This window comes from Acinonyx jubatus, chromosome E4, assembly GCF_027475565.1.
Source record: "Acinonyx jubatus isolate Ajub_Pintada_27869175 chromosome E4, VMU_Ajub_asm_v1.0, whole genome shotgun sequence".
NCBI lineage: Eukaryota > Metazoa > Chordata > Mammalia > Carnivora > Felidae > Acinonyx > Acinonyx jubatus.
Genome location: NC_069395.1, coordinates 29,427,353 through 29,447,012, shown reverse-complemented (window position 1 = coordinate 29,447,012; position 19,660 = coordinate 29,427,353). Strand labels below are relative to the sequence as shown.

At 41.2% G+C, this 19,660-nt stretch overlaps 1 protein-coding gene across 1 annotated transcript in view; it reads right to left on the bottom strand.

The window, feature by feature from the left end:
* Positions 1-608, bottom strand: part of KIF14 (kinesin family member 14) — a 55,937-nt gene extending 55,329 nt beyond the window's left edge. Inside the window, exon 1 of the mRNA XM_027074635.2 lies at positions 466-608. The gene's annotated coding sequence lies outside the window, so the exon portion shown is untranslated. The remainder of the gene's footprint in view (positions 1-465) is intronic.
* Positions 609-19,660: the final 19,052 nt, after the last annotated feature.

Here is a 19,660-nt window from a genome sequence, read left to right as displayed (position 1 = left end):
GCTTCTACTCAGCTCTGCCCCAAACTGGTTAAATTGATGTAAACGAGTCTTTAAATTTGCATGCCGGGTTCTAACTTGTAAAATGACACTTGCTCAATTCCGTAGATAATGCTATTGAGGAATAAAATAATAGAAGTTAATCTTTAAGTAAGTCTTTTAAAGTTCTAAATGAGTAACAGTCATTACCCCCACCCCAAAAAATCGTCAGGACATAAGCTCCTCCCTTCAACCTTTTCTCTTAAAAAAGTATAGAGTGTTCCTATTATGGAAAGAAATGTAAAGGCAAGAAGATTCCGGAAATTCTAGGGCAGCCAAAAACTATTTGCTACTTACGCTGATACACACGGCTTTCTGTTTGGGGGGGGGGGGGGGGCAGGAGGGGGTCCGCCATAGAGTTTTAAAAGGAGTGGAATGAATAGAAGGGGGAAAAAACTGTCACTCCGAGGGCTGGGACAGCGAGTGTACCTCTTAATGTCAACCGACTGGGCGAGACTTCGGTGGGTGAGGCTGTGGGCCGAGAGGCCCTGAAGTCCGGCTGCGCTGTCCCCGCAGAGGCGCCGCCCGTGCGCGTCCTCCGGGGGCCCCTTCGCCGCCGACCCGGATTCCGGGGTGGTGGGGGGACCCGAGCTAAGGCCTCCGCCCACACCTCAGCGGTCGCCGGTAAAGAAGACGCCCTCTCGCCCCCACGACACCGATACTTCGCCCCTCCGCAGAGGGTTCGCCACTCTCCGAGACCTCCCCGAGGAAGTCCCCACACCGCTCACAGCCCCCACAACCTGCTCCCTCTGCGGCAGCGGTTTGAATGGGCGCCCTGCATTTTGATTGGCTGCTGGACGTGGCGTCGGGCACCGCGCCCTCGCTTCCTCCCACCCCCAGGAAGCGCCGTTGTTAGGTCTCAGCGAGTCCAAACACTAGATCCGACCGCCCACTTCTCCTAGGCAACGGGGCCCGCCCCTCCCCAGGCTCAGCTACCGCGCGGAGCTTCGGCCCCTTTAAATGCGGCTGGAGGGAGGAGCTGGATTCTGAGTGACTTATGGCAGCTCACTAAGGTGGATTTTTTTTTTAATTTTTTTTTTTAATGTTTATTTTATTTTTGACAGAGAGAGAGGAGGTGTGGGGAGGCGGGGTGAGCGGGAGAGGGCAGAGAGAGAGGGAGACGCAGAATCGGAAGCAGGCTCCAGGCTCTGAGCTGACAGCCCTTTGCAGGGCTTGAACCTACAGACCAGAGATCATGACCAGAGCTGAAGTCAGAGCTTAACCAACTGAGTGAGCCACCCAGGTACCCCTTAGATGGCTTTTAAATAAGAAGAATTGACTTTTGTCGATCCATAGTATAAAAAAAAACATGGTCTGTCCACCTTAAAATGAAGTTGTAAAAATGGCTATTTGTCCTCAAGCTAGCACAATAACGCGTTTCTAGTGCTGTATTTCCTATGCAAAGCGTGTAGGTGGAAAGTATACTAAATGTCTTACAAGGGATTTTTTTCATTTATTCCTGAATATTTTATGAGGTAACTATTAATATTATCCCCAGTGTCCAGATGAAGTTTACAATTAAAGGTTTTTCTTTTAAATTTTCTTTTCAAATTTTTTTAAAGCATAAGTATCTTTTAAAAGGCAAAAAGTGCACCATTTGCAACTACATGGATGGAACTGGAGGGTATTGTGCTAAGTGAAATTAGTCAGAGAAAGACAAAAATCATATGACTTCACTCATATGAGGACTTTAAGAGACAAAACAGATGAACATAAGGGAAGAAAAACAAAAATAATATAAAAACAGGGAGGGGGGGTACAAAACAGAAGAGACTCATAAATATAGAGAACAAACTGAGGGTTGCTGCAGGGGTTGTGGGAGGGGGATGGGCTAAATGGGGAAGGGGCATTAAGGAATCTACCCCTGAAATCATTGTTGCACCATATGCTAACTAATTTGGATGTAAATTTAAAAAATAAAAAAGAAAATTAAAAAAAAAAGAAAAGGCAAAAAGTGCAGGTAATAGAAATGTATTCAATGGGATATAAAGGGAAATCAGAAGTGGCTCCAACTATATAGAAAAACTGAATGGATGATAAAGTACTCATTCTAAAACTAACTTTAAAAATCATCTAGGGGTGCGTGGGTGGCTCACTCAGTCGGGCATCTGACTCTTGCTTTCAGCTCATGTCATGATCTCATGGTCCTGAGAGGGAGCCCCACCAGGGGCTTTGTGCTGGGCATGGAACCTGCTTGAGATGCTCTCTTCCTCTCCCCCACTCGCACACAGGTTCACTCTGTCTCTCTAGAAAAAAAGATTCTAAAATTTAGGATTAAGTTATAGAGAAACCATCAGAAAAAAGAATATAATATTTATGAGATCTATGGGAAAATAGTCATTAGGTTTGTGGGCAAAAGATATAGCAAAGGAAAGACTGACAATCTCAAATATATAAAAATTTGAGAATTATGTGTAATTCAAAATAGTAACAATGAAATGATAAAATGCAAGTTAACAAGAAAAATATATTAAATATGACAGAAGATGGAAACATTTCTTTCAATTTTATAAGAAAAATAAGTTTATAAGTAGAATAAGAAAGAAAACAATATGAAAATAGGCAATAGTATTTCACACAAAAGAATCAACCTATACACAAAATTAATTCATATAAAAAATAGAACGTAAACACCCAATCATTAAATGCAAGTGTAAAAAAATTAGTTACAAGTAAAAAAAAAAAAAAAAAAAATGTTGGTTTTTTTTTTTTTTTAATTTCAGTGCTGGTGATTTAGCATCAAAAGTAAGAGTATAGAGGCACCTGGATGGCTCAGTTGGCAGAGCATGTGACTCCTGACCTCAAGATCGTGAGTTCAAGCCCCATGTTGGCTATAGAGATTACTTAAAAAAAATCTTTAAAAAAAAAAAAAAGTATACATTTCTAGTGACAGAAATTGATATCTTTCTTGAAGGCAGAGACCATAATAATGTATGAGAAGAACCATAAAGATATTCACATCCTTTGACCTAGTAACTGTACTACAAAAATGTATTCTAAGAAAATATTTCCGTAGAAACCAAAAAGTATGCAGGAAAATTGTCAATCCATATTGGCCCCAAACTGGAAAAATTCTCAATGCCCAACCATGAGGGAATGCGGTAAGTGGTTAAAAATGAGAAATAAATCCTATTAAAACTATTAAGTGTCCATTAAGGTTATCGCTACGAGTTAAATAGGACCACAGACAATGCATGGCCTCAGAACCAAATCGTAATCTGTCCCCCAAGACTATAAGCCCAAAATGAGCAGGACCTTGTCTATCTCACTCTTGTCTCCCCAAGTGCCTGGCCCTGAACTGTTCACAGAACACTAACCACATTTCTCTCTTCTTATTCACTTTTAGAAGCTCCCCCAATTTAATTCCAGCCACAGAAATAATACTCCACAAAATCAAGCATCACGCATGAGCCATCTCCAGGTTGTATAGGGGAATTTTGATCTTTTATTTATTACACTGAGATGTACTTCTCTTTTCAAGTCCTGTCCAGAAGAGAAAGTCACTTAATTCTGGGTACCTCAGGTTCCTCATATGGAAATTGAAGATGATAATGCTACCTACCCTAAAGCATTGTAATGAGGATTAAGTTAGATAATGTATGCAAAGTGCTTAGCATAGAGCCTGGCAGAGGATTAATGCTCTGTAAATGTAGGCTACTAAATTGCATAGCTTAATAGAACTCTCCCAAACACTGAAAAACCCTATTCAAGGCTAGTGATGAGAAACTGGGATCATGCATTTTAGAAGCTCTCTGTTGTAATAATGACACATCTTATTTTATGAAGGATGAGGATTATGACTTAATCCCTGGAAACAACCACAAGATGGAACAGTCATTTTGTAATGGACTCACTGTACTCTTAAAAATCAAAAGAGCAATGAAAACCCATCTTTAAGAGGGAGCAGTGCTAATCTCAGTTTTGCTCCAATTTGATTAATTTTTTTTAGAACCTCAGATTTTGTAGGAAGATAAGAAAAGGGAATCTAGGGGCACCTGGCTGGCCCAGTCAGTGGAGTGTGTGACTCTGTCTCTGGGTTGTGAGTTTGAGCCCCACGTTGGATGTGGAGATTACTTAAAGATAAAATCTTTAAGCGGTGCCTGGGTGGCTCCGTTGGTTAAGCATCTGACTTTGGTTCAGGTCACGATCTCACATTTCATGAGTTCAAGCCCCCTGTTGGGCTGGCTCTGTGCTGACAGCTCCAAACCTTGAGCCTACTTCATATTCCGTGTCTTCCTCTCTCTGCCCCTCCCCTGCATGCGCTCTGTCTCTCTGTCTCAAAAATAATAAATATTAAAAAAAATTTTAATAATAAATAAAATCTTAAAAAAAGAAAAGAGAATCTAGAAAATGTACTTGGGGCCAACATACGACTCATAGGGTGAGCAATTGGAATGAACCTCATTTCGTTTCAAGGCTGGGTTTTCGGAGCCAGTGGCTAGCATCTGCCTGACTTGGGGCATAACGCACTCTCCAACACCCAACTGAACCTTGCTGTCCAGTTCAGGCAGAGTGTTTTGTTAATGCCAAAACAGCAGCCCTTTAAAATGCCTTATATTTCCAAATCTGTTTCCAAATTTGGCTCACTAAAATAATAGTTCCTTTGGGAGACTAAAGTCATAAAACCTGCTTGTCACACAAATTGCTTCATCTATCTCTCAACTTTGGCTTCTTTAACCTATAAAATGAGATAATTGCTAGAAAAATCAAATTAGATAAAACGTGAAACAATTTGAAAAATGTGAAACATTACTGTATATAAATTTATATTGATACGTGCTCTGACCATATACAGTTGACTGTTAAATATATTTATGAGAATTACAATAGATAACATAGGGTGTCTGGGTGGCTCAGTGGGTTGAGCGTCTGACTCTTGATTTCAGCTCAGGTTATGATCTCAGGGTTGTGAGATTAAGCCCTACCTCTGACTCGAGATGAGTACAGAGCCTGCTTGGGATTCTCTCTCTCTCCCTCTCTCTCTACCCTCGCGCGCGCGCACACACACACACACACACACACTCTCTCTCTCTCTCTCTCTCTCTCTCTCTCTCTCTCTCTGTCCCCGAAACAACAACAAACAAACAAAAAATCGACAATGTATATGAAAATCGCAAGCACACTGCAAGGAACAGAAGTTCTCCATAAATGTGAACTAAATCAGTACCAACTGCGTCTTCAGTCATCTAAAATAACTCTACTGATAATACTTTTCTTAGTTTCCAATCTCATCCACAGCTAGCTACAAACTTCCTTCCCTTCATTTGAGCCCTTGATTAGCTCAGGCTTCAGAGAAATCAGTGTTCTTCCTGCTACTTGGGGCCAGTCTCACACCTGTACCCTGGCTTTCATTTTCTCCATCTCCCAGGGGCCTCCCTACATCAAGTATCCCACTTTCCTTCCATCTTCAGCATCTCTCTCTTCTGAAATAAATAAATAAATAAATAAATAAATAAATAAATAAATAAGCCCCGCATTGGGCTTTCTGCTGTCAGCACAGAGCCCACTTCAGATCCTCTGTCCCCCTCTTTCAATGTCCCTTCCCCGCTCATTCTCTCTCTCTCTCTCTCTCAAAATAAATAAACTTTAAAAAAAGAAAAGATGCCCACTCCTGTTGCTCTTTCTGCCTTCTGGCTCCTTCTCTACCTTTCCATCCCTCTTCACGTCAGTGCTCCCTTAGAGAGGGCATGGCAAATGTACAGGGGTATGAGGCACGTTGGATTCATGTGGAAGAGGCTGCATCAGGCAGGGGTGGTGGCCTGGGCAGCTGGAAGTGGTAGAAGCCAGAAGGAAAACACAAGATGGTACCCTAAAGAAAATGCTGCAAACTTAAGACTGTCGTTAACACCAAGAAAGAAGCAGGGGCCGTTGAGGCCCCAAATAATCAGATTTCCAGCAAACACAGGAATAGAGCTAAAGGTTAAGAACAAAGGTGCAAATAGAACAAGGGAGTCTGGGACTTCTCCACGGACACAGCTGACATATCCATGGTTCTTTCTGCTTGGAGGCTAACCTCACAGTATGAGGTTGGGTCAATCATGACAGGGATCAACACAGGACACTTCTCTCTCTCTTCATGTGAGTTTCTTGAAGGCCAACACTCCCTCTCTATACTTCTTTATCCCTCCTTTCACTTCTCAGTTCACTGCCAACTAACTTCCACCCCCACTATCTCACCTTTATGATAACAGTAAGAGGCAAGAGAGGTGCAAATTCTAACCCATGAGCTTCAACACTGCTTGAGCAGGGCTCTGCTCTACAAAAAAAGTGCAGACACACCCTCCCTAAGGTCACCAATCACATTACTGTCAGCTCTAATAAAAGCTGACCTCAGACCCTGTGTGACTTCACCTCTCTGCATCATTAGCATGATTGGCCATGCTCCATTTTATTTATTTATTTATTAAGATTTTATTTTTAAGTAATCTATACAGCCGATGTAGGTCTCGAACCTATGACCCCAGGATCAAGAGTCCCACACTCCACCAATGGAGCCAGCCAGGTGCTCCTCACCACTCCATTTTAGATCACTCCTCTGTTGTTTTCTGAACTCTCTCACCTCAGCTCCAGAGTTTCTATACCTCCTTCTCAGTCTCATTTTATTGCTCTTTCTCCTAGTGACATAGGGAGCTAGAGAACAAAAGGGAAGAACTAGTCTGGGGGTAGAAATCAGTTAGTTTAGGGGCACCTGGGTGACTCAGTTGGTTAAGCGTCAAACTTTGGCTCAGGTTGTGATCTCGAGGTTCATGGCTCTCTACTGTCAGCATGGATCCCACTTCAGATCCTCTGTCTCTCTTTCCCTCTGTCCCTCCCCCACTCTCTCTTACACACACACTCTCTCAAAAATAAATAAACATTTAAAAAAAATTTGTGAAATCAGTTTATTTTCTGGGAAAATGGAGTCTGAAGTGCAAATATAGATCTCCAATTAGATAAATGTATACAATGGCTGGAGTTCTGGCAGCCATTTTGGACCATGAAGACAAAAGCCACACCCTATGGACGGAGGAAGTGGAATTGGAAAGAGCCTGGATCCCCAATGACAAGGAGCTCCATCTCAAACTACTTCCTGACTTCTTTTACATAGATAGAACTGAGTTTCTGTTTTTTAAAAGCCACTTACTGGATTTTGGTTTTTGCAGCCTAATCCAAATTACCTACAAAATAAGATTCAAACATAACCAGTGACTTGGCCCCTGCTTACCCTTCCACTTCATCTCTTCCCATAGCATTTCACCCCTATTCGCTTGTACTTTGTTCCCAGCCATTTCAAACCACTTGTAGTTCTCTGAATACACTTTTGTGTCTTTGCATGTGTTTATCAGTGCTCCTGTTGGTGTCATGGAGCAAATGCCGTTAGCCTCTCTCTACCCTCCTTGAATTGGAGTCTCTGCAAAGACTCCCACCCAGGCAACACAGTATTCTAGGAATTCCACAACATAATCCAGGCTGACAACAAGATGAGCTCTTAACTTGTGCAAAACCTGTCCCAAATAATCCATAGTTATTCTGAAAAGAAAAGCTAGTATTTTTTTAAGATCCACCAGAGGGAGACAAACTGAAAGAAAACAGGTAGAAAGAATTCAGAAGCAAAGCAAGCACATTTGAAGCCTTCTAGATTAAGATTTAAAGAAAATGATTAACTCGTACTAATTAATGGTCTTTTAGGATACAAATCTATTACAATTTAGCCAATTTCATAACTTTTTACTTGTTAAAACATGGGCTATATTCTTCTGCTTTGTAGGTGTTCGTGTTTAGTTGTATTTGAGGTCAGTAACAAAAAAGTGCAATAAGACTATAAAAATTAATCATTTTAAAGTCCAAAGGAAAGGGGCACCTGGGTGGTTCAGTTGTTTGAGCTTCTGACTCTTTTTTTTTTTTTTTAACGTTTTATTTATTTTTGACACAGGGAGAGACAGAGCATGAACAGGGGAGGGTCAGAGAGAGGGAGACACAGAATCCGAAACAGGCTCCAGGCTGTGAGCTGTCAGCACAGAGCCCAATGCGGGGCTCGAACTCATGGACCACGAGATCATGACCTGAGCCAAAGTCAGCAGCTCAACCGACTGAGCCACCCAGGCGCCCCTGAGCTTCTGACTCTTGATTTCAGCTCAGGTCATTACCCCAGGGTGGTGAGATCAAAATCCGAGTTGGGATCTGCAATAAGTATGGAGCCTGCTTAAGATTCTCATTCTCTCTCCTTCTCGCCCCCTCCCCTACTCCTATTCTCTCTCTCTCTCTCAAATATAAATAAATAAATAAGTAAACAAACAAACAAACAAATAAATAAATAAATAAATAAAAATAAATCCAGAGGACAAACTGGAAGTTGAGGAAAAGTGGTAAGAGCACAGCAGCTGAATTCCAGCTATGTCTCTGTCATAACTTAATGATAGGACCAGACTACTCTCTGCTGCCATTTTCTTACCTGTGAAACACAATTACTGCATTAACTAATTATAGCTAGCAAGTATTGGCTCCCTTCTTTAGGTGAGATATATACATTATCTCATTTAATCTCCATAACCCTATAAGGTAGGTACTATTACTGTAGTTATTGCTGCTTTACAGATAAGGGGAAACTGAGTTCCCAGGAAGTTAAATAACTTGCCTGATACTGTACACTTATTAAGTCACAGGGCCAGGTTCAGGAATCAGGAAATTGGACACCATTGCCTGTGCTCCACACCACTGCTCTTTTTTTACCAAGATTCTTTCTGGTTCTCAAATTTCTGTGACTTTATGATAAGCATAAGAGTGAAACAAACGGGGGCGCCTGGGTGGCTCAGTTGGTTAAGTGTCTGACTTTGGCTCAAGTCACAATCAAGCCCCATGTATTGGGCTCTGTGCTGATGGCTCAGAGACTGGAGCCTGCTTCAGGTTCTGCGTCTCCCTCCCTCTCTGCCCCTCTCTCACTTGTTCTCTGTCTCTCTCTCTCTCAAAAATAAAATAAACATTAAGGGGGAAAAAAAGACTTAAACATAAAGATAGTTTAAAATCTGTCATAGTTTGTATGTTCTTTCTAAATTCTAACACACGTTAGACCAAGAGCCTTGGAAGTATGTACCATAATATGCTTGTACTTTTTGATATGGTCTCATGATGAAATCTGTATGAATTCAGCTGTGATCACTCAGAGACACATTCTAAATACATTTAGCAATACTACCAGTAATTTAAAAACAAACAATTACATTAAGCTAGTAATCCTTTTTTAGTATAAAAAGAAAAGAACTCAGGGATTAGTAAATGTTCTAGCAGCTCTTTTCTCTTTGTATCATACTGGTTTCATTCCAGAGAAGATTAGTAAGATTTAAAAACCATTGGCAGCCCCGAAGCCTATTGGGTAACCAGTTTTTATATAAAGGAAGCTCTAGGGTTCACTTTGGAAGAACAATTTTTTTAAAAAGGCCAGTTTTGACTTTCGTCGGTGTCTTCTTCCCATGGTACTTTGCCAACATGGCCCAAGGTCATTGTTTACATTCTGTTGAAAAAATTTTGCTGACGCTTCCAAGTAGAATTTGAAGGGGTTCAGGACAGGCCCCCCAGAATGTGCCACTTTGGTGTGCGGATTATTTTGAGTTGAAAGCAATCAAGACTCTGCCAGCTCAAGAGAAAGTTTTGCCTTTCCCTTAACTACATAGATGAATCTAAATGGATGGGGGGAGGTGAGGAAGGGGGGGAGTCTTCCCAGAACAAGGGTTATTACCAGAGATAAATTTTATCTGAGTAACCCATCATATGGCAGGGCAAACACCTAATTACCAAACATCTACTCTCCTTATTATCCTGTGAAGTGCATTCCTTTTTTTTGAAATCATAGACCCTTAGCCCCTTTTCTTTGGTTCAGGATGACATATATACTTCATTTTGCTTGATTGGCTTTGGAATTTCCATGCTATGTAGATTCTCTGTACGTATGCTATTAAATTCAATTTTCTTCTGTCAATCTGTCTCATGTCAATTTGGTTCCCAGTCCAGCTAGATGGACCATGAAGGGGACAAGAATTCTTGCTCCCCAAACAGGGGACAGGACATTCTTGCTCTCCCCAAAATTGTAGCTGCTTTCCCAAAGGGAATGAAAAATAAGACTAACTTACCTTTTGACAAGTATAAAAAAAGATGAGATGGTCTCAGAAAGAATGTTGAATATGTGTAAATCACTCAGCTGTCCATATTAACCCGCAAAGAGTTTATAATCTCATTTCTTTTATTGGTTAAATTTCAACCCCAGTACTGTCTAGAATGCCTAGAATGGTCTAGAATGATGTACATTCAGCTGTGTCTATAATCACTCTTCGGTTTGTGTGTTCATATAAATCAGTGTTCTCATTTAAAAAACAGCATGAAAAAGATTGTGCCAAGTGATTGCTACTTACATTTGTGGTTTTAAGAGAACAGTTGCCAAGTGGGAAGCCACCTGGATTACAAGAATTACATACATCCTCAGTCTTTCCAGAAGGGAGAAAAGGGAGTGTCTCTCCAGTTTTGTAGCTTCATGAATAATTCCACACCCATCCGCATGCCTTTACCCGTTTGCATAAGGCTTTTTTTTGCTTTTTCTTTTTTTTAGTTTAGGCCGCAGTCTGTTCTCTGAGTCACTCAGGAAAAAAAGAAATCCACAAAGAGAAAGAGTTTTACATGTTTTTTTTTTCCAAACACAATGATCTGGGGCACAACAGAGTTTAGTGTTCTCCTTAGATTAACATTTTCTCGGTTTCCTCTAGCATACAAAGATGAGTAAATGATGGCATTTTGCTGTCTTCTATGAGGAACAGTGTTTCACAAGCCATGGTGGAGGTTTAAATGGACTGTATGGGCTTAATTCACGTGAAACTGTGCCTAAATAATTTGTCTTGTTCACTCTGTCCTTTATTCCTCCCCAGCTGCGTTTCTTAAATATTATTAATTAAATTTCTGTACCACAAGCCTTTCATTGGCCCCAAATATCCACTCTAATTGACAACAGTTTAGCTTGAGCAGTTCGAGATTATATTCCTGAGAAAAGAAAATGAAAACAGACTCCTAGTTTATCGGTTTGCTCCCCCTTTCCAGAAATCTAATAAAGGAATGCAAACTGCTACCCTAGAAATCCATTCCACTATTTGAAAATCGAAAGCAGGCTGTCCAATATAAGCTACATGTGAATTTTAAATTCTCTAGTAGCCATATTAAGAAAATAAAAAGGGTAATTCATTTTAATAATATATTTTATTTAACCCAACATATCAGAAATATCATTTTAATACACAACCCACCTAAAAATCATTAGTGAGATTATGTCCTTTTCTCAGACACACGGTATGTATTTCACACTTACAGAACCAGCCACATTTAAGTGCTCAATAGCCACAATATCGAACAGGGTAGGTCAAAAGGATCTGTCTCTCTTTCTTTCTCTCATTGCATACAGGAATGAGAGAGCAGGGCTCTAATACGTGGGTTCAAATATTATTTAGTCAGGGGTGCCTGGGTGGCTCAAGGTGGTTAAACATCTGACTTTTCATTTTGGCTCAGGTCATGATCTCACAGAGGTGAGATCAAGCCCTGTGTCAGGCTCTGAGCTGACCATGCAGCCTGCTTGGGATTTTCTCTCTTCTTCTTTCTGTCTCTCCCCCGTTTGTGCCCTCTCTTTCTCTCTCAAAAATAAATAAACTTAAAAAAATTTTTTTTATTTAGTCAATCATGAGAGGATTGCACTCTACCCAGATGACAAAAGGACAGAACACTATGTCTCCCCATTTCTCTGACCGTGTGCTTCATGGCCTCTCTTCATACCTCCCTGGGACTTCATATACCCCTGCTAATGGTAGGTCTGTGGTTTGAGGCTGTTTCTGACTTCATGAAATTGAGCCCACTCCGTGCTCATGTATGCCAGACTGTGCTCAATTAATGCTAGCTTCAAAATTATTCCATTTCCTTTTTCCCAGCTCAGAATCCCTGCTCTCTCCCTGCATGAATTTAGTATCCTTATCGCAGAAATACCCAGCAAAGTACCAAGTCAGCAAAAGAGTGAGGACAAAGCTTGAAAAGGATTGTGGGGACCCCGGTCTGAAACTCCAGACACCTGAGCCAAAGTTTATTTTTTATTTTTTATTTTTTTGAGTAAACTCCATGCCCAACGTGAGCCTCAAACTCACGACCCAAGATCAAGAGTTGCACACTCCGACTGAGTAGACAGGTGCCCATGGGCCCTGAGCCAAAGTTTAAAGATTCTTCTTGTACTGAGCTCAGGAAAAGAATAAAAAATTCCTTTAAAAAATATTATGGCAGGGGCACCTGGGTGGCTCAGTCAGTTAAACGTCTGACTTCGACTCAGGTCATAATCTCACAGTTCATGAGTTCGAGCCCTGCTGTCAGTGTGGACCCTGCTCTGGATCCTCTCTCTCCGTATCCCCCTCCTCTTTCAAAAATAAGTAAATATTTTTAAAAAATTATTTAAAAATATATGTATTTTGGCACATTCCTGAGCTCCAAATCAACCTTTCCCATTGTTTCTCTTGCTCCCCTCTGCCACTGCCCGACTGCCTTTTTTTTTTAACATAATGTTCCATTTCAGCATATCTACAAGCCCAGGATTACACCCAGGATGCTAAATGTGAGAAACTCATTTACGTAGAGGAACCATTACTTCCTCTGCTCTATGAGGAAATCCCCTGTTTGCAACTAGACTCTCCATGATCTTATTATCCAGTCCTAGGACTCTTTCCTCATTATTGTCAGCAATTCTAACAATTAAGACTTCACTTAAATGTATTATGGATTCTACTCTAATGCATGATCTTCCAGCTTTGCGAGACTGAATTTCATTAGCCTCGTTTCTGCCCATTTCCCTAAACTGTTTAAATCTTTAGTAATCTGGCCCATTCCTGGAATGTAGCAACTGATACTCCTTCATCACGGGTTCATCTGTAAATTTACCTTCTTACCTGAGCGCACAATGCACTCAATTCTCCCTTTGTGTTAAAAAGTACCTAGCACAGGGTAATAAGGATAGCACACTGCCGGCAGGGGCCCTGCTTTTCTAGGCTGGGGGTGTGGTCTGAATGTGGGGTACCTGGCCCTGGACCATCTGAGCTGTGCTCCTGACTTCTCCCCACTCTGCACCTTGGAGTTGTAAGGGGGATGGGGAATCCTTTTCACATTCCCAGAGGTTTCTCTTCATTCCAATCTCCCTGCTCTGCTCTAACCCTCAGCTCCGGCCACACTTTCCTTTCTGCTTCCATTTCTAGGGAGGGGAGAGGTTTTCACTGAGAAATTAAATCCACGCAGTGGGTATGGGGATTCTCTTTCTCTTCACTGTCCCTCCCACCCCTTCCACATTCCTCCCTCTTCTCCCCACCCCTGAACGTACTCAGAGCAACAACAGAAATGCCAGCTTTAATGATGGCTAGTAATGCCTCTCAGTACCAATTTTGCTGTTCACCTGGGTGCTCTGGGTTGATGCTTTGCCCCACTCAGTGCCGGTGGGGGTGAGGGAGGGTGGGGAGAGGGGGGAGCTGAGCTTTAACCTGGTGTCCGTCTCCCACCTCCTCCCCTGTTTTGTGTTTAACCACAATGGCTGAGTCTGTTTGGTGACAAAATGGTAAAACTGGAGTTTGAGTCCAGGCCTTTGTGCCCCAGGCTTGTGTCGAGATCAGAACCAGGCTTCGAGGAAGATGAGCAGACAAATGTCTGTGATTGTGGGAAGCAGACAGAAGCAGGGCGGGTGGCTGAGGCAGGCGGGCCACGTAAGGTCACTGTGTCGGTTCAAGTGTGAGGTAATGAGGAACCTGGTTAACACCAGGGGCAGAAACAAGGCAGTCAATGTGACAGACATCTTGAGGTGAGGAGTAATACAACTTGGGAACCTATTATATGAGAGTTGGGAAAGAGGGGGTGAGCAGCGGATACTGAAAGACCACGGAGCAGGTTGTCAGGAGGTGCCAGGAGGCCCAATCAAATCCGTTAAGCCTGTTAGATTCTGTATCCTCTTTGTAAACTGATGTGGTTGGACAAACTGTCCCTCAATTACTTTCTACAGCTAGGGCTCCTTGGCTTTAATAGACGTCTGTGCTCTTCTCAACAAGTATTAAGCATTAAGCAATGCCCATCAACGTAAGATGTATTTTCAAGAAACTGGCCAGTCTTCCGAGTGGTATAAGCATCATCTGAGGGATATGGTCCCATGAAAGCACTCACACGAGAGGTGTCTCTTGCTTCTTTCACAGTAGATATCAGGAGCAAGACTTACTTAGACCTGGGCACCATATTCAACTCCCATGTGCTTCAGTTTTCCCATCTGTAAAATGGAAATGATAATAATAGTGACTACCATATTGGGTTGTTATAAGGATCAAATGAGTAAACTCATTTGCCTGGCACACAGCATTCAATACACTTTGTTATTGTCATTTCGTGTTTCTTGGTCCCTGAAGTCCCACTATTTAGTTTATCCAAATAGGACTTAATTGTTCCTTCAAGGGGGGGGAAACAGGAAAAAAATTAAAGTAAGCCATTTTCCCCAAATCACAGTGTGAATTAACTCATTAGAGTCCTTCTGATGTGAGCTAGAGCAAATTTTAATCAGAAGGAAGCTGGAAAGGGGGGTGTGGGGCAGTGGTGCTGATGAGGAAGGGGGCTTGGGGCTTAGACAGTCAGGCAACAGCAGGGGGAGGACAGAAATGGCACTGCAAGAGGGGGAGAGGGGTGCAGGGGGAGGAGGGGAGGACGCAAGGTTACCTTTGTTTCCCACGCACCGCACCGGCCAGGGGGGTAGGAAGGTGTGTGGGGAATTGGTCACAGGTCTTGGAAAGCCAGGGTCCCGGCTGCCTGGTCCCCTCTCCTTCTCTGACTCTCTCAGGAGGCCTGGGCAGGGGGGGATATAACTAGGCCTATTCTCTCCCTGGCCATAAAGAGAATGAGAAGGAGCAGCCGTGGCAGCTAAGGGAAAAATAAAATAAAGGGCCCATGTGGCCAGCGTCTCTGATAGCTGTGGCTTCCACCTGTGTTCCTCCTTTCCACCAAAAAGAAACGAACCGATGGAGGAACAACACGATAATCTCAGTCCACTTTGGGGCTTCCCAATAAAACTGCACATCTTTTAAGGCTTTGTCAACCATAACATCCAGGGGGGTCATTGCTGGAATAGGCTGTGGCCCAATCTCTCCAGATGAATGAAAATAATAACTTTCGGGACAAGTAAGTACAGTTTGTCACAATAGTTTCAGAATAGAATAAACGTTTAGTTCCTTGTTTCTAGAAACTTGGAAACAATCCTTCCAGATGTTAGTTATTTATTGTTGTTTTTTAAGTAGGCTTCGTACCCAACATGGGACTTGAACTCACAACCCTAGGATCAAGGGTCAGACCCTCTACTGACTGGGCCAGCCAGGCACCAGGTGTTTGGTATTTAATAATAACTCTCAACACACATTTTCTCTCCTCAGATGTAGCTGCTGGTGTCTGAATTCTAGCTTGTTCCAGTGTGTCATGAGCCTCTGTCTTATAGTTAATGTTTAATATTTATACTAGACATATAGAATCAAACATTCCATCTTCACTTGGATGGTTTTCCTTTTAAAATATTGTTTTATGGTTGCAGGGCACCTGGGTGGCTCAGTCGGTTAAGCATCTGACTTCAGCTCAGGTCATGATCTCAAAGTTCATGGGTTCGAGCCCCATGTCAGGCTCTGTGCTGACATTTCAAAGCCTGGAGCCTGCCTTGGATTCTGTGTCTCCCTCTCTCTGCCCCTCCTCCACTCATTCATTCTCTCTCTCTCTCTCTCAAAATAAATAAATAAACATTAAAAAATTTTAAATATTGTTTTATGGTTGGAATAATAATACTGTTTGTGTATTATTTTTAATATTTTTCATTTTTAAAATTCTTGTTCTGAACCGGGGATTTTAAAAACCATGCAATAGTATGTGAGGCAGTAGAGCACAATTTTCATAATCATATAGAGCTGGGCTTTAATCCATGCCTTAGTAGACTAGCTGTGTGATGTTGGAGAAGTTACTTAGCCTCTCTGTGTTCAGTCTCCTTATCTAAAAAATGGGATAATAATCATTCCCACCACATGGAGTTGTTGTAAGAATTGCATGGTTAATGAATATGAAGCAGTTGGCACATAGTAGGTCATTAGTAAAAGCGACTTCCTTTTTCTACCACCGTAAAGGTTTCCACAGATACCAGGTTTCTGTTGCAATAACGTGGATAGCAAACACCTCCAAAATCTCAGTGGCTTAAATCAACTACGGCTCATAGCTCTGTATGTTATTGGGGCGACTCTACCTCAGGCTGCGGGTAGAGGCTGCGCCTCTCTTTCTGGGAATAGGTTGAAGGGGCAGTGGCTAGCTGGCGTGCCTCTCATGGCACCCAGGATCACAAGAGGACAAGCCAAACCATGCAAGCTTATTTAAAACCTCTGCTCTTGTCCAAGTCTGCTCTCCGTCCACTGGACGAAGTCACAGAGCCAAGCCCAAGCCAGTGGGCAGAAAGTTATACCCCACACCCCACGAGATGGAGGGGGAGAGAAATGGCTGAATAGCAATCTAATCTGCCACACCTGAGAGTTCAATTTTCGTAAATTTCTGAATTCTATATCAACAAGTAAAGAGAACTAGAGAACCCAGATCAAGATTTCATTACAATTCCTTTCCTAATATTTTAGGAGGAAAAAAACAACAACCGAGAATGTACATTAAAATATAATACAATTTGTTTACCAGCATTAATAAATACGGAAAGGGTTTTGAAACTATAAATCCCAGTACGAATGTGAAAGGATTATTTTTCATTCTGATTTATTTCGTGACACAGTGATTCACTTTTATGGATGCTCTCTATAAATTGCCAAATATTATACATTGAATTCAGCTTTCCTTTTAACCATCATATATCCACAGTTTTTTAAAAAAGGCATAGTCATATCATGTTATTTATAGTGTTTTTATTGTGTTATTTTATGTTTTACTAACATATGAATAGATTTTAAATGTTTTATTTTAAGTCATAAGCTATATACACCCTTGTCTAAGTATTCATTGAAAATATAGTACAGTACTGTACTAGGAACTCTAGGGACTAAAAAAGTCTGCAAAATGATGTCATGGAAGAAATCAAAAGTCTTGGACTCTTGCCCTAGTCCTCCAACAGGCCATTGATATTCACACTTTCCATCTCTAGGGGCACTAAGAGGGGAAAAAGAAGTAGTCAACCAGGTGGTCGCTCTGGCTCCAAATGTTCTGTTTCTAGATAGAGGCTATGGTCCTGCTTTGTGAAGAAATGGGAATGCCCAGGGCATAGAGGAGGGAACTTGTATGTCATTTTATCTGTACAAAAACTCACAGGTGGTTCTGCACAGAAATGCTAGATCCAGGCTGTCTGGCTTTGAGTCCTGGCTCTGCCACTTACCTTGGGCATCTTAGGTAACCCCTCTGAACATCTGTAAAATGTTGATTAAAAAAATAGTACCTACCTCATAAGCGTTTGTGAGGATTAAAATGAGTTAATCATCAAAAGTAGTGAGAACACTGCCTGATACCCAGGAAATGCACAGTGTTTGTTATTCATTGCCTCCATTAAACAGTTTAAAAGTTTGTGTGTGGTTATTTTGTTCCTTACAGAATCACTAAATAATTTTAATCTACAATAGTTCCTTTTTCACTCATCAGAGAAACAGTGCCTATTATCCAGTTAGAAAGGAAATCTAAGTTATTATCTTAGAAGTAATTCAATCATTAGCATCTCCAGTAGCTTTACATTGTGGATAAGAACCAGAGTCTATTTAAGAAAGACTGGTCTGCCAGGGTGGCTCAGTCAATTAGGCATCCAACTTCCACTCAGGTCATGATTTCTTGGTTCGCCAGTTTGAGCCCCACGTCAGGCTCTGTGCTGATAGCTCAGATCCTGGAGCCTGCTTTGGATTCTGTGTCTCCCTCTCTCTCTGCCCCTCCCTCACTCATGCTCTGTTTCTCCCTCTCAAAAGTAAATAAACATTAAAAAAAAGTTTTAAGTTTAAATATATATATATATATATGTATATACATATATACATATATATATATATATATATAAAGGGAGTATATAAAGGGAGATTGAGGTAATATTACTCCCTTTATATATATATATGTGTGTGTATGTATATGTATGTATATGTGTATGTATATATGTGTATATATTTATATATATATAAATTTATATATATAAAGTAATATTACCTCCCTTTATATATATATATATATATATATGTGTGTGTGTGTGTGTGTGTGTGTGTGTATGTATATATAAAGGGAATATATATGTATATATATAAAGGGAGTAATATTACCTCAATCTCTTTCAGTCCATTACAACTCCATCTAGGCTTGTATGCTTTTTTTTTTTTTCACTCCCTACTAATGTTAGTAAGAAAAATCAATCAGAAAGGATATAGATAATCCTTATTTGATTTGTTTCTTCCCTTTCTTGACCTTTGATGATGTCTTCACTCACCTCTACTTTCACTGATTATAGCATTCAAAACATAATTGTATCATCGGTTTCATTTTGTATTATTAAAAGCTTAGAAACTGGTCACTTAATAATTGATGATTATTTGCCATTATTAAAAATTCTATTAAATTCACAGACCCATTTTCATAATTACCATTTTACTTTTTAGCATGTTTATTTTTTTTTAAGTTCATTTATTTTTAGAGAGAGAGAGCATGCACACACATGCAAAGCAGTGGAGAGGCAGAGAGAGAGAATACCAAGCAGGTTCCACACTGTCAGAGCAGAACCCCACTCCGGGCTCGACCTCATGAACCGTGAGATCATGACCTGAGCCGAAATCAAGAGTAGGACGTTCAAATGACAGAGCCACCCAGGCGCCCCTAGCACGTTCATTTTAAATGCAATAGGGTAATGAAATAGTGTTTCTCCATCACAGCATAAAAGTTTACAGTAAGTGGCTACTATCTTGCTCTTTCAACCAATTAAAACACTGTCTTCATATTTATTTTGGGGGATCCTGCTCCGTCTCATGACATAGAAACATTATGAGCACAAAGCTAAGCCTTGATGCTCATGAAACCATGATAAACTTGTTCTCCTTTGTTATTGTCAAATAACGTCTGCCCTTCCCATACACACCCCTACCCACCACCAGCTGCAGGGAAACACCAGTGTTCCATGCTGTGTTCAGCACTGTCAGGATGCACCGTGAATACTAAAACGTAAGCCTGTACAGCACTGTAACCAAGGAGCTCAGAGAAGCCATGAGGAATGGCATTGCTACCGAAGATGCCAAACCATGTGAAGAGTTAACTGTTCAACCCAACATTCACTTCACTAGTTGCAGGAAATGCTCAAAAACTCACAGTGACCTTCTTGCACAACTCAAGGGCGGGGGCACCATTCATGTAGTTATGCTGCCCAGCAGCCCTATGAATTTGCTTTTATTTGTCCATCCTGGTTGGCTTTTGTAGAGACTAAAAAAAGAATTCAATCAACTAAAACTCCCCAATTACCAGCATTTTCTCAAGATTAGAAGAGCAGATAATAAAGCTCACGCAAATCTCAGAGACATGGTCTTTGCTTTCAAAGCTGTTGGTCTGATGTTTTCAGATCTTTAAAGAAGCTTGAGTTTCTGTA